The 15,844-nt window shown below is 60.1% G+C and overlaps 1 pseudogene; it reads left to right on the forward strand.

The window, feature by feature from the left end:
- The first annotated feature begins 7,838 nt into the window (after positions 1 to 7,838).
- Positions 7,839 to 15,613, forward strand: LOC127485216 (sodium-dependent neutral amino acid transporter B(0)AT3-like; annotated as a pseudogene).
- The last annotated feature ends 231 nt before the right edge of the window (positions 15,614 to 15,844 follow it).

The raw sequence follows: 15,844 nt of genomic DNA on the forward strand, positions 1-15,844 counted from the left end.
CCACACACTGCCTCCTCTCTGTTCGGGAGCCCCCAGGTTGTGGGGGTGTCACTGCTTCCAGGCCGGCTCCCACAGCGCCAAGCTTGGTGACGGGACGTGGCGTCACCTGTTGTCAGCTGTGTGTCACCTCCTGGGCCCCAGGTGGCTGCTGGCATTCCCCATCCCAGCCCAGGTGCCCTCGGCTGCTCCTGGCTCTGCCAGGGCTGGGTGCACCTGGTGAAGGGGCCTGGGCCCCGTGCACCCTCACCTCCCGGCCCGCAGCTCCGCTTTACCCGTGTATCTGGAGCCAACAGGAGGCCTAGGATTAGCCTCATTCTCACTTGGTGTGGTTCGGTCAGTGGGCCGTGCACTGACAGGGTGACCAGTGTGGCTGTCAGGGACCAACAGGCCCTGGGTGACTGGGTGCCATCATGCGGGGCATCGAGGGCACAGGCCTGGCCTTCATTGTCTTCACAGAGGCTGTCGCTCCCCCTCTTCACGGAGGAACGACACAGGACCCTGCGCTGTTCTTTTGTCTGCTCGGCCCTTCCCGGGTTTGCTGCTGGTTCTTCCCGGGTTGGCTACCAACCCTTCCACCTCCGTGGAAGGGCGGGTCCCCCTGCCACTTTCCCCACTTCCACGGGGGAGCAGCACACCACCGGCCAGCTCTCTCGGGGGCTGCTCAGATGTTCCTCATAGATGTTCCCCGTGCATGTTGTCTTTCTCCTCCTTTATAGTCCTCTTCCACCAATCCCAACTCTGCTACCCACACGCCGAGTACGCTGCTCTCCTCCAATCAGGAGCAGGATCAGCTCCTGCAGGTCATCACTCAAGTTGGTGAGAGGCAGCTGCGTAGAAGTTGTTACTGCCTTCTCAGCGCCATATTGTGGGAGAGCAGATGTATAGAATAAGTCTTAATTCCAGTAACAGTCTAGTCCAAGTTGCTCCCCACAATTCCCCCTTTCTTTTTATTTTTCGGCATTGATACGTGCCTGTCTTCGGTGCCCCGCGGCGCACACTCTGCTCTGCTTGCTGGAGTTGCCCACAGGTGCTTACAAGCCCTACCAATCAGGCAAACTGAATCCGGGTCCTCTCTTCACCATGTTGTGAGGAGGTTTTTAGGCGCTGATGCGTGCCTGTGTTCAGTGCCCTGCAGCGCATGCTCTGCTCTGCTAGAACTGCCTGCAGGTGCTTACAAGCCCTACCAATCAGGCAAACGGAATCCAAGCCTTCTCATTGCCGTATTGTGGGGAGACTTATTGATGTTGATTCATGCCTGTCTTCGGTGACCTGCAGCCACCCACAGGTGCTTATCGTCTTACTAATCAGGCAGACCGAATCCAAGCTCTCTCATTGCCATGTTGTGGAGAGGCCTTATTTTTCTCTATTTCTCTACCTCCGGGCATTCCTATCTCTCCTATTTTACTTCTATCTGCCAGCATTCCTATTTCTCTCATTTTACTTCTAAACTTCTGTTTCTCTTATCCCTGCGGCTTCCCGGCACCCGCCCCGAGGCTGCTTCTCGGCGCCTCGCCCCGGGGCGGCTTCCTGGCTCTGTGCCGCTTCCCAGCTTCACGCGCACTCCGCGGTCTCCACGCCCCTTCACGCACGCACCACGGCCTTTGCGCTAGCCCACGTTTCCTACTCGTGCCCCGTGCGCTCTCCCCATTTGTGCCCCGCGCGCTCTCTCTGCGTGCGGCAGCTTCCGCGAATCACACAGTCTAGCTTACGTTTCCGCCACCGGTATTCAATCTAATTTCCCCAGGCTAACCTGGCGAAATCCAACCTGGCCCACATCTCCGCCTCTGGTTCCAGATTTTCGCCCCTTGTTCCCCAGGCTGACTTAACAAATCCCCACATAGCTTACGTCTCCGCCTCAGCCTGCCCCCGCGGCTTCATCCTCCCTAACATATTTTTCTCTACCCGGTATGTTTCCTAACTTTTCTTCCAACAATATTCCTCCCTCATTTCTCCTGGCTTCTCCCTACAGTCCGTGTCCGAGTCTAAGTTTCTTCTAGGTTTCACTTTCTCTTTCAACCTTAGAGATTTCTCCCAGCTTCCCCCCGTAGTCCGTATCCGAGTCTATGCCTAGGCTTTCGATAGCTTCTTCCGGCACCTTTTCCATCAGGCTTTTCCCTAGGCTCTTTGCTAGTCTCTCTCTCCAGTATTTTCCCGCTTCTTCCCTCCTAGGTTTCCTATCCGAGTCACGGCACCATTATGTCGCTCCACCTCTTCGCGGAGGAACGACACAGGACCCTGCGCTGTTCTTTTGTCTGCTCGGCCCTTCCCGGGTTTGCTGCTGGTTCTTCCCGGGTTGGCTACCAACCCTTCCACCTCCGTGGAAGGGCGGTTCCCCCTGCCACTTTCCCCACTTCCGCGGGGGAGCGGCACACCGCCGGCTGGCTCTCTCGGGGGCTGCTCAGATGTTCCTCATAGATGTTCCCCGTGCATGTTGTCTTTCTCCTCCTTTATAGTCCTCTTCCACCAATCCCAACTCTGCTACCCACACGCCGAGTACGCTGCTCTCCTCCAATCAGGAGCAGGATCAGCTCCTGCAGGTCATCACTCAAGTTGGCGAGAGGCAGCTGCGTAGAAGTTGTTACTGCCTTCTCAGCACCATATTGTGGGAGAGCAGATGTATAGAATAAGTCTTAATTCCAGTAACAGTCTAGTCCGAGTTGCTCCCCACAAGAGGCCATCACCAAGATGCCAGTGTTGCTGCTGTGGTCCGTGCTGTTCTTCCTCATGCTCTTCTGCCTGAGCCTGTCGTCCATGTTCGGGAACATGGAGGGCATGGCTGTGCCACTGCAGGACCTCAAGCTCATCCCCGCCAAGTGCCCTAAGGAGCTGCTCCCAGGTGCGTGTGCCACGGGGGGCCCGGCTGTGTCCCCTTCCCGCCAGGCCACAGGTTGGGACCCGCTCGGCTCTGTTTCTCTGCAGGCCTCACCTGCCTGGTGACCTACCTCCTGGCCCTCATCTTCACACTGGACTCTGGCCAGTACTGGCTCTCCCTCCTGGACAGATATGCGGGCTCCATCCCCCTGCTCATCATTGCATTCTGCTAGATGTTCGTGATCCTCTACATGTATGGCATTGACAGGTACGAGGGAGGAGGCAGCAGGGAGCTGGGCCAGGGCCAGCCTCAGGGGGCACAGAGCAGACAGCAGTGCAGCAGCCTTGAGTCCCGGGAGGGGGCTCTGCAGGGCCCACCAGGGGCAGTCCATGCCCCTCTGGCTTCCAGATTCTCCTACACCTAGCTGTGCAGAGCGAGCACCGACAGCAGCATTGGGAGACCGCCCAGAACTTGGGGTGTATGAGCATGAAGGCCACAGCAAGAGCAGGCCCTCTGCCACATGGCTGGGCAAGAGCCTTGGTCTGGGTCCCCCACAGCAGCCTGGGTGCAGGTGCAGCAGAGGAACTATGGGTGGGTGGGCAGTGGGGCTGGGGTTCTCAGCCCGGGGTACCTATGTTGCAGTGGGGGGACTGTTCCTCCCTGGAGTCCAGGTCTTTCCAGAGCGGGGGCTTTCAGCCCCCACTTGGCCAGACATCTGGGCACTAACCTTGCTGGGTGGGGTGGCCACCAGAGAGCAGCCTGAGAAGCTATCAAGGCGAGCTGCTGAGACCAGGTGTGCAGGCACAGGTGTACAGGTACAGGTGTGCAGGCCAGATGTGTGAAGGCCAGGCATGTGCAGGCCAGGTGTGCAGGTACAGGCATGCAGAGGTATAGGCGTGCAGGCACAGGTGTGTGCAGGCCAGGTGTGTGTAGGCCAGGCATGCAGAGGCCAGGTATACAGGTACAGGTGTGCAGAGGCACAAGTGTGTGCAGGCATAGGTGTGCAGAGGCCAGGTGTACAGGTACAGGCATGCAGAGGTACAGGTGTGCAGGCACAGGTGTGTGGATGCCAAGTGTGCAGAGGCCAGGTGTGTAGGCACAGATGTGTACAGGCACAGGTGTGTGCAGGCCAGGTGTGAAGAGGCCAGTTGCACAGGTATAGGTGTGCAGGCACAGGTGTGCACAAGCCAAGTGTGCAGAGGCCTGGTATACAGGTACAGGTGTGCAGGCACAGGTATGTGGAGGCACAGGTGTGTGCAGGCCAGGTGTGTGTAGGCCAGGTGTACAGGTACAGGTGTGCAGGAACAGGTGTGTGCAGGCCAGAAGTGTAGAGGCCAGTTGTACAGGCACAGGTGTGTGGAGGCCAGGTGTGCAGAGGTACAGGCGTGCAGAGGTACAGGTGTACAGGCACAGGTGTGTGCAGGCCAGGTGTGTGTAGGCCAGGTGTACAGGTACAGGCATGCAGAGGCACAGGTGTGCAAGCACAGGTGTGTGCAGGCCAGGTGTGTGTAGGCCAGGTGCACAGGTACAGGTGTGCAGGCACAGGTGTGTGGAGGCCAGGAGTGCAGAGGCCAGGTGTACAGGCACAGGCATGCAGAGGTACAGGTGTGAAGTCACAGGCATGCGGAGGTACAGGTGTGCAGGCACAGGTGTGTGGAGGCCAGGTGTGCAGAGGTACAGGTGTGCAGGCACAGGTGTGCACAGGCACAGGTGTGCACAGGCACAGAGGCCTGGTGTACAGGTACAGATGTGCAGTTACAGGTGTGGAGGCACAGATGTGCATAGGCCAGTTGTGTGCAGATATAGGTATGCACAGGTGTGTGCAGGCCAAGTGTGCAGAGGCCGTGTGTGCAGGTACAGGTGTGCAGCTGAGGGGCAGGCCAAGGTACACAGGGTTGGCCATGCTCTGGTAACATCATGCAGTGTGGGTTTGGCCATGCGCCTGGCCCCACAGCTGTGCAGCTGTGCTTGGCACTGTACATGTCTACACGTCCAACTGTGAAAGGCTTGGAGTACAGGGTGAGGCAGCATCTCACCCAGGTCAGTTGACACCATCCCAGCCTCTGTCTCCAAGTTCAACAAGGACATTGAGTTCATGATTGGGCACAAACCCAACATCTTCTGGCAGCTCATGTGGTGGGTTGTCAGCCCCCAGATCATGCTGGTCATCTTCCTCTTCTACTTCATAGTTGAAGTCAGCAAGGAGCTGACCTACAGTGTCTGGGACCCCAGCTATGTGAGTGCCTGGGGCCACCCATGCCGGGAGGGTCTCAGGTCGGGGTGGAGGCCCTGTGTGTGCTCAGGGGAGGGTCACAGGTCAGGGTGGAGGCCCTGTGTGTGCTCAGGGGAGGGTCACAGGTCAGGGCAGAGGCCCTGCATGTGCTCACCTCTGGCCTGGTGCTTCCCCAGGAGGAGTTCCTCAAATCCTGGCAGGTCAGGTACCTGCCCTGGGTGTATGTACACTCAGGTGGTGGTCGTGGCTGGCATGCCCAGCCTCATCATCCCCTGCTTCGCCATCTGCAAGCTCATCAGGGGCCACTGCCGGCAGCCAGGGGACCAGCAGGGCCTGGTCAGCACACAGTCCACGGCTTCCATGAACGGGGACCTCAAGTACTGAGGGGCCAAGCTCCAGGCTGCGTGTGTGTGTGAGTGCACGCATGCACACATTTATGTGTGTGTGTGAGCATTTCATATGTGTGTGCACTAGCTTGAATATGTAGACACGTATGTTGTACATGTGTATATTCATTCATGTGTATGTGATGTTTCTCCATATGCATGCATGTCTATGCACACGTGTGTGTACATGTGAGTTATGTCAGCATTGTGTGCATGCCTGGATATGTATGTATTGTGTGCACGTATGCCTGTGTGCATACATGTGCATGTTTTATGGGTGTGTGCATATGCATGTGTATGTGTGTACGTGCATCTGTACATATGTAGCTATATATTTTGTGCACATGTGGACATGTGCATTGTGCTTAGACATATATGCACACTGCTGTTTACATGTTCATGGCACACACGTGTACCATGTGGGCCCAGTCTCCTTGTCATGAACACAGTACAGCATGCCACACAGCCCTGAGTATGTCCTCCAAAGTCAAGAGCTGAGGGGTGGGGAGGCTGCACCTGCTGCACCCCAGGTTGCCATGGATGGCCGTGGAGCCTGGAGTGTGGGCTGCTGACTCAGCCCCTGCAGCCATTCTCATTTCCCAGCCCTCACCCTGTGTCCTCCCCCTAGCTACAGACGCTTGACCTAGAGACCCCCGAGGTCAGGGTTTGGGCCCTTTTACCAGAAGCCCATTGAGCCTGTGGTGACATGGCCACACACCCCCTCCATGCCCTGGCCCCACCACCCCTGGCTTAATGAATACTCACCATTTAATCATTGCTTCTGCCTGCCATGGACAGACGCTCTGAGTGCAGCTCACTGCAGCCCAGCCAGAGGAAGACATCAGCTGTTTTCTTACAGGGACATTAACTGAATTGTTAGCCAGATGTTGGGAGAGAGGGTTACAGGGTAACTTGGCCCTGGCCCCTGCCAGCAAGGACTCTGTATGCCTCCTGGACCCCCTGGAGCCCAGGGCTGTGTCAGGGTGGATGGCCCTGGAACTTGGCACCAACCTCAGCCCATGCAAGCTGTGCCTGTGGCGTCTGCTTCCACAAACGGCCACCTCCACGTTCTGCAGAAAAGCCTGAGTGCTTCCCTTCAAGTGGACTTTCTAGAATTCTCACAAGTTGGGCTGGGATGCTGGGGGGTCCCCTTCCTCCCAGAGACCCCGGCCACAAACTCCAATCCTGCAGTTCCAGCTACCCAGCACACTGCAAACACGGAGCAGGGTGGAGCTTGGACATGTTCTGACCACTCAGCACTCATCCCTCCACTGCCCTGCAGTGCCCCTGGCACGGCACGGCCAGTTGTGTCATCCAGGAGGCTGGTGGTTGTGTGACACCTCCAGAACACAGTGCTGCTGCTTGACATCCTTGTCAACATGACAGACAGGCAGGTTCATGGACATCAAGTGTCCCCATCTAAATAAACCACTGCATCCACTGTTCTCGAGTGTGCATCCAGATGGGCGAGTGTGTCCCCAGGGACAGTGTGGCTGGTGGTCAGCTCCACTCCCCCGTGGGCTGCAATCAGGATGCTGCCCACAAAGCCACATGCTGTGGCCAGGACAGGCTGGGCATTGGGCAGGACTGTCTGCCTTCCAAAGGCCCTGTCCCTGCTGTGCTCAGTGGGGGTCACCCCAGGGACTCCTGTAGCTCTAGGGAGGGTGTGGGCTCCATTCTGAGGCCCCCAGGCTGGGAGCAGGTGCAGCCCCTGGTGCAGGCCACATAGGACTAGCCAGGAAGCCATGGTCAGACTCCCGAGGTGTCAGGAGACAGGTGTGGTCTGAGGACTAAGCCCCCTCCTATGCTGCCCCAGAAGCAGGGAAGCCACAGCCACCACACCACACGTGGCCAGGCAACAGCCTTTATCTGCTAACCCCATTGGGAACTGCATGGCATGGGGAGGTCAGGGGCTGCCAGGGTCCTGGATGGAGGGTGGGGGTCCCTGGTGATGGATGTTCTGGGTCTTGAGGTGTCCACACCCTCGACTCAGCTTCACAGGATGTGGCCACCTTGGCAAACTGAGGGTGGGGGAGGGGAGCAGGGACCTCTGACCCTGTCACCAATGAGCATGAGTCTGCATTACCTCAACATCAAAACACTTGTTACAGATAAATAACTAAAAGCCAACTCACCGTGCCCCTGAGCATCCCCAACAGGAGCACACAGCTGTCGTGGGGACAGCTCTCTCTGTGGTGGTACCAGCCTGCAGCTGACATCGGACACACTCATGGGAAAGGGGCCAGGGATGCGGGCATGGCCAGGCCCCAGGTTACCAATTAACAGAGCTCCACCGGCTTTCCTTTAAATAAACCAGAGGATGTGACGGAGGGGACACTCAGGCTCTAGGCCAGCAGAGGGTGCAGGTGCGGTGTGGTCTGGATGCTCCCAGAGACACTGGACCACTATGGCCCAGGACCTTGGCCCAGATCCAGCCTTGGACGCATGGGAGGATGAGAGGCCCCAGTGGGACAACAAGCTCCAGTACATGCTCAGCTGCGTGGGGTTTGCTGTGGGGCTGGGGAACATCTGGAGGTGCCAGACCCACAGTGGAGGTGAGCCTGCCAGCCACATCTGGATACCCAAGGGACTGGCCTTCCCCACCCCTGACCTCTGGGCAGCACCACTGTCCCAAAAAGCCAGACATGTGGGGCCCCAGGAAGAGCCCAGCCTTGGCATCTGAGCCCTGGGGACTTCAGGGGCCTGCACATGGGGTCCCAGGCCAGCATGCAGCTCCATTCCCAGCGGCGCTGCCCCTCAGTGTGGAGCCAGTCTCCAGGGGGCGATCACCCTGGTGTCCATGTTCGTGGGGGCTGGTGTCTCCCAAGGCTCCTTGCAGGATGACAGGAGCCCTGGGCTCACCAGCAGTCACAGCACACGGATGCACCTGTGTGGCCCACACATGTGCACCAGCCAGGGGCTGCTGCCCTCAGGGCTGTCATTGCCCAAGTGCCCCCATGTGACGGGCAGGCCTGGGACACACAACCCTCTCCAGTGAGGAACCTGGGGAGACTCCCCCAGGGGCCAGGGCCTCGGGGATGCAGAGGTCGGGGGACGGGGCTTCTCATCAGGGATGCAGGCGAGGGAGGAGTGGCCGCCCCAACATGCTGCTATGGCACTTGTTTCCAGATGCGGCAAGCATGGCCAATCATGCCATAACATTCTGTCTTCTTACTCCCCGTTCCTCCCCGGGCTGCGCTGACGGGTGGTCTCACCCCAGCCACTCAGTGCCCATCGCCCATCACTCAGAATTTTGTAAAGAGTGCCCCCACATCTTGCACAGCCACACTCACCCTCCTCGCTCCTGGGCAGTTCCAGGGTCTTCTGAGCTTGTGGCCCTTCCTCATGCTCATGCCAGCTCCTGTTCCAGGTGTCTGCTTGCTGGCTCCACCTGTCTACACTGGCTGTGCCCACTCTACCTGTCCACACTGGCTACACACACTCCTGTCCACACTGGCCACATACACACTGTCCACACTGGCTGTGCACACTCCACCTGTCCACATTGGCTGCGCCCACTCTGCCTGTCCACACTGGCCATGCCCACACTGCCTGTCCACACTGTCCACACTGTCAACACTGGTTGCACACACTCTGCCTGTCCACACTGGCTGCACATACTCCACCTGTACACACTGGCCACTTACACATCTTCCACACTAGCTGGGCACACTCCTGTCTACACTGGCCACACACACTCCGCCTATCCACACTGGCCACTCAGACAGCCTCTGAATCTGCCCCACAGTGCTGCCCGGCTGGTTTATTCTCCCATGAGGCTGAGCATGCAGCCAGCAGCTACACCAACCACACCCAGCCAGAACCCGGGCTGGCCACTGGCAGCATGCCAGGTGCCCCAATGGGGAGCAGAGGGTGGCCACCCCTGACCCCTGTGTCCTGACAGGGGCCTTTTTCATCCCTTACTTCATCGCCCTGGTATTTGAGGGGATCCCACTCTTCCACATCAAGCTCGCCATTGGCCAGCACCTGCACAGGGGCAGCATTGGAGTGTGGACAGCCATCTCCCCCTACCTGGGCAGCGTAGGCAGGCCACCCCCTTCTCGGCTCCCCAGGAGGACCCGCTCTGCGCATGGGTGGCACTGCTCCTCCCCTGCTGTGTGACACTTTGTCCTCGCTGTCTGCAGGGCTGGGCTGCCTCACGATGTCCTTCCTGGTCAGCCTGTACTACAACACCATCCTCACCTGGGTGCTGTAGTACTTCCTCAACTCCTTCCAGCACCCATTGCCCTGGAGCCACTGCCTGCTGGAAGGCAACAGGATGGGTGAGGGTGTGGCCAGTGTGGACAGGTGACCTCTCCTGTTCACTGGTCCCCGCTGGACCCAGGGACCACCCAGATCCCCATCCGCTCACACACCAAGCCCTGGGCCTCCCTTCCCCATCTCAGCCTCAGAGCGAGGTGAGAGAGCACAGCTGGGCTGGAGGGTGGGGGCCGCTTCAGTGCAGGGTCAGCCATGCTGGTGCCCGTGGCCCTGCTGGCTTTCGAGGCAGAGCGTGCACTGGGCCCAGGCCCTGTGGCCGGCCCGTGATGGGACCGCTGGCTGCAGGGTTCGTGGCGGAGTGCCAGGGCAGCAGCACCATGAGCTACTTCTGGTACCGGCAGATGCTGGACATCACTGCTGACATCAGCGACAGTGGCACTGTCCAGTAGCGGCTGCTCATCTGCTTGGTCATCTGCTGGGCTGTGGTGTATCTGTGCATCATCAGAGGCATTGAGACCACTGGGAAGGTGAGAGCAGCTTCCTCCAGCTCCGAGGCCCCCTCCCCATGCTGCCAGTGTTGGCTCGGCATGGGGGAGCAGGCACACTCGGGGCCCCATGGGCAGCTTCTCATCCTGGTGACAGTCTCTGCCCTGAACCGCACTCTGTGCCAAGGCAGCCATGCCGGCTCTCTTCTGGCGGCCACTGTGACTTCTCCCTGCCCCTCCATCTCGGTGGACAGTGCCTCTCATAGCCACTGCTCCACTGGGTCTGGCCTGAGGAGCCCCCACTCAGAGCCAGCACCTCCCTGGCGGCTCAGGTTTGCCTCTGCCTCCTGACCGTTCCCTGTCTGGTCCTCCTCCTCTGCTCTTTATGCCTCCACTCCGCCTCCTGTGTGGCGGAGGCGCTGTCAGGCTTCTGACTCTCGCTGGATCCCAGAGCAGCACCAGGGAGGAGGGCACATGTAGCTCACGGTCTGGAGGTTCGGGCTCCGAGATGGGCAGCGCCTTCGGTTCAGGCAGCCGGGCGGCTGCAGGGTGGTGAGGGACCACCCTGGGAGAAGAGACACAGGGGACTCACAGCTCTCAGAACCCGTGCTCCCACTGGAACCACCCCTCGAGGCCCTGCCATGACCTCCCCGGACCCTGCCAAGCCACCAATGGGTGGGGTCTGCACCCAAATCCCCCTGCCAAGGCCATGCGCCCACTGGCTGGTACCGGATCTCAGGGCCTGTCACGGGCCGTCTTCAGGTGACACGTGTGCCCCACGTGCAGTTGTCTGCATGCACTGTCCTCCAGGAACAACCCCCTTTTCCCTTCCACTCCTCTCCAAGCCTTGGCCATGTTCTTACACTTACTTAAAACATGTGATAGAGAGCAGACACTGGTTTCTCTCACAGGCGACTGGCTTCTCAGGGCCTTCCCTTAGGGCCGCTGGGGCACACGGGTCGGGGGTGTTGAACACTCATTGCATGGTCAGGGCTCCTCACACCCCCTGCCCCAGGGCAGCCCACACAATCCAGCAGCCACCAGCCTGAGCCTTTTCCCACGAGGCTCTGAAGACAGAGCCAGTGACCAGACCCTGTGGCTCTCACAGACCATCCTGTTAGGAATGCGCTGGGGAGGCCCTGTGGCTTTGGTCTGTGTGGGGATGTGGGGCCAGCCCTGGCCCACCGCTGACTGGGAGCCACCAGGACAGGGGAAAGAGGGGGATGGGCTGAGAGCCTGAGGTGTGCACAGGAGGACCCAAGGCAGGACGAGGGGCAGCCTGGGGTGGGGGAGGGGGCCTGCCTGTCCTGAGTGCTGGTGCCCACCTTAGCAGACCCACGGGTCCTGTGTGACCATACACCTTCAGAGCTTGACCCAAAGCGCCATGCCTGTGTGGTCACCTTGGGCCACATGAGTGGTCACAATGGGGCAAGGCCCCTCCCCCACTCCTGCAGGGCCATTGTGCATCTGACCTGGCATCTCCTCCAGGCCATCTACTTCACGGCCCTATTCCCTTACTTGGTGCTGACCATCTTCCTCATCAGAGGCCTGATGCTGTCTGGTGTCACACACAGGCTCCGCTACCTTTTCACCCACAACATAAGTGGAGGGGGGCAGGGGGCACAGTGGGCAAGGGAGGCGGGCCTCGGGGTCTCAGCAGGGTTGGGACAAGGACTTTGGTCTGGGGTGTGTGGACTGGTGCACCTGCAGGAAGTCCAGGTGCTGACAAGGTAGGAGTGTGGGGGAGGGGCTGGCAGGAATCAGCTGTCACCTGGGGCAGAAACGTCCAGCAGGTGTGGCACACAGGACCAAGGGGCTTCTACTCAGAGCCTGCAGCACTTCTAGACCATTCCATTGGTCCAGGATCCCAAGGGGGTTTCCAGGGCTGCTGACCACCACCAGGAGTCAGCTGCACACCTGGGCATGAGGCTGTCTCCCCAGACACCCAGCAGTAGGCAAATGGGGCAATGGGTGCAAACACCCCTGCCCAGGGGCCTCACACGGTTAAAGCCATGCGTGGGAGAGGATAGGGAGCATGCCCGGGTCGGAGTCAGCTCAGATCTAGTTCTAAGCCCCACCACCGAGTGCCAGCCACACTCTGCCGTGGGCCTGATGAAGCCACAGCTTGCTGGCTGCATCGCAGAACAGGGGAGCCGTGTAAGCTACCACGCCAAGCAAGCTCCCTCCTGGCACAAAGTCCTGAACGGTTCTTGGAATCTGTACAGGTCACACCTGGTTATGGTGTGACCCAAAAGGACCAGGGAATGTTCTAGAACAGCATCTGCTGTGTTCATGTTTCAGAGGCAGATTCTCCAGAACATGTGGGTGTGGATGGATGCAAGCCACCCAGATCTTCTCCCGGTCCCTGGCCTTCAGTGGACACATCGCCTTTTCCAGCTACAATCCATCCAGGTGGGCAGCTGCCCCAGCTTGCTTGGCACCCTGGTGATGCGGTGCCAGCCAGCCAGGGCTGAGCTGGGGATGGTGCTGTGGGACCTGCTGGCCTGGGGTGGGCTCCACCTGGCTTGTCCGTTCCAGGAACTGCTGTGTGTGCCCAGCCTGACTGGCCTGGGGCAGGTCTGGGGCCCACAGGGCACTCAGCACAGATCTGAGCCTTTCCACAAATGGTCAAGGAGTAGAGTGAGGCTGAGGCAGTGGGGAGGGGCCCAGGCTCAGTGGGTGGGGGCCCTCCCGAGGCCCTGAGTGCTCCCGTGTGCAGGAACAACTGTGAGAAGGACACCATGGTCATCTCTCTGATGAATAGCATGACCTCCCTGTATGCCTCTGTTGTCATCTTCTCCATCATGGGCTTCCAGGCCACCACAGACCATGGACAGTGCCTGGGCAGGTGAGGCTGGGCCACGCCATGGGCAGGGGCGGGGCAGGCACGCCAGTGTTCTGAGGACTCTCACTGGAAAAAGGGTCTCAGCAGACGAAACTCGGGTGTGGATGGAGCTGAGGTTGCCCTGGGGAATGTGGGCCCCGAGTAGGGGACAGCCACAGGGGGCAGGAGGGGTGCCCTCTGGAGCCTCTAGGGGGCTGCCACCTGACCCCGTGTGCCCGGGGCCTCTAGGATCACACGCACTATGCATGTCTCCACTCTGAGATATGCACGGTGCACAGCCCTAAGGCAGCCCCAGGAAGCCGACGCTGCCTAAGCAACCCTGAGGCCCTCCACCCGACCATCCAGACACGTCTCATTCAGGGAGTTGGGTGGGCTGCAGCCTCTGGCACAGGGAGCTCTGCCCCTGCAGAGTACACATCCCTGGAGGGGGCTTCAGGCACCATGGGTGGGGCAGGGGTCCTGCTGAACCCGTCGGCACCCAGGACGGCCCCCACATGCAGAGCCAATGGGTGGTGCCTATGCCAATCCCACACCGTTCAGAGGGAGGAGGCAGAGGACAGGCCAGCCATGGCCAGTGCGGTAGGAGCCAGTGCCCCAGGAACACTGTGTGAGCGTGTGTGTGCTTCACACGTGTGTGTGTGTGCCTCATGTGCACCTGTGTGCCTCACATGTGTGTGCACCTCATTTGTGCTTCACTGTGTGAGCCTCACCTCAGCACCACCCTCACCAGTGCAAGAGGGGCTTCTCCAGATCCTTCACCTGGACCCCAAGGACAGGGTCCTGTCACATCCTAGCTGGATTCCCAGAGTTCCATAGAGCATAGCAAGTGGTGGCCATGCTGCACCGTGCAAAGCTGCCTCTCTCTGTTCCAGGGCTCCCACTCCCAGGGTCTCTGCCGACTCTGGGTTAGAGGGTGCTGGGCTGGGGTTCCCACTCCCAGGGTCTCTGCCGACACTGGTGAGGGAGTGCTGGGCTGGGGCTCCCACTCTGGTGTCTGTGCCCACACTGGGGGTGCTGGGCTGGGCTGGGTACCTGGGGCATCAGGATGAGGCTCGCACTTCCTGCCCTGGCTGCACTTGGCCCTTCTCTGCATGGCTGCGTGAGACCCTGCATCATACAAGGCACCAACATGGAGGGGATCATCACGCTGCTCCTGGACATGGGGGTCATCCCCATGGGGATCCCCAAGGAGGCCCTCACAGGTGAGTGCACAGCTCAGCCACAGGGATGCCTGCTGCCTCCTATACAGAGCTCAGGGGCCCTGGGCTAGCCCACTCCCCGAGGACAGCCCAACGGCTCCGGGCAGGACATGGGTGGACCTGCCCTGACCGTGGCCCACTGAGGCCAATCTCTGACCCACCTCTGGCAGGTGGGTGGGGTGGGGGAAAGGGGCAGGTGCAGGCCTCCCACCCAGACCCTGCACCTCAGGGCTGGCCTGCCTGGTCTGCCTGCTCTCAGCCACCTGCTTCATGCTGCAGTCCAGAAGTTACTGGCTGGAGATCTTCGACAGCTACGTGGCCTCCTTCAACCTCATAGTCTTCACCTTCTTCAAGGTGGTGGGGGTCATCTACATCTACAGCCTGCAGCAGTGAGCTGAGGTCCACGGGAAACCCGGGGGGGTGGGGAGGGCCCCACAGCGCCACTGTGCCCAATGTCTGTGCAGGTTCTGTGATGACATTGTGTGGATGATGGGGCAGCAGCCAGGCCTCTACTGGCGGGCGGTGTGGCTCGTGGCCAGCCCCCTGCTCCTCCTGAGTGTCTTCCTGGCCTACCTCGTCCTGCTGGCCCAGAGGACACTGAGCTACTAGGCCTGGAACCCTCAGCACGTAGGTCCTCCCACGGGGATCAAGGGGCCGCAGTGACCTGCAGGGTGACCCTGGTAGGACCGGAGCCTCTCGAGGGCCTCAGAGCAGTGTCCAGACCCTGGAGACATCAGTCCTTCCAGCCCGCACTTTCCACGTGGACAGCCAGCTAAGGAAGCGACAATTCTAGTGTCTGGGAGAGGTCAGGAGGCAGACTGGCGAAGGGTCACTCCCTGCCTGGTCCACACAGGGGACTATGTAACACCTGGCCTGGGCCGCCCCTCCAAGTGAGCACCAGAACCCCTCAGGGTCCGCCTGGGGGAAGTGAGAATTTTCTGCTTTATCCTGGGGTCTCAGACCACACCTCACCTGTCCACAAGTGTTGGAGGCCAGTGGGTGGGGACCACATGCCCCTGCCTTCCCTGAGGGCTTCCACCCAGAGGGAGCCTCAAGCCCCAGTTCCCTCATCCCTGAGCACCCACCCAGGATGCTGCCCTCCTGTAGTCCCAGGGAGGACTGGGGCTGCCTCCGTGCACAGGTGGTCGGGTCAGCCTCGCTCTGCTCAAGGCCTGGGGTCTGGAGCCAGAGGTCTGACCACTCCAGGCTGAGCTCTCTCTCTCTCTTGTGCCCCCTGCAGGAGCAGTTCCCCTCCAGGCAGGAGAAACTCTACCCTGGCTGGGTGCAAGCCATCTGCATGCTCCTGTCCCTACTGCCTGCTCTGTGGGTCCCGGGCATTGCACTGGCCCGGCTGGTGGCCAAGTGTAGGAGGCAGCAGCAGGATGAGTGGCTGGACAGCAGCCTGAGGCTGTAAGACAGCAGGGCCCACTGAGGGGCAGGGATGGCCGTGGGTGACCTCATCACACCCTGCCACCAACTCTGCAGGACCCTTGGCTCCCCATGTCTTGGGCCTGCTCTATCCAGGGTCCACTCTGCCCTCAAATGGGAGGCAGAGTCCACCCAGGGGCACACCCAGTTCCTGGCTGCCATAGGAGTCCCTCTGTGACAGTGCTGCCCACACAGCCTCAAGCTGTGATGATGGACAAAGGGCAGGCATGCTGAC

The sequence above is a fragment of the Oryctolagus cuniculus genome, chromosome 21, assembly GCF_051225735.1.
Source record: "Oryctolagus cuniculus isolate XC-2025 breed Fujian yellow rabbit chromosome 21, ASM5122573v1, whole genome shotgun sequence".
Taxonomy (NCBI): domain Eukaryota; kingdom Metazoa; phylum Chordata; class Mammalia; order Lagomorpha; family Leporidae; genus Oryctolagus; species Oryctolagus cuniculus.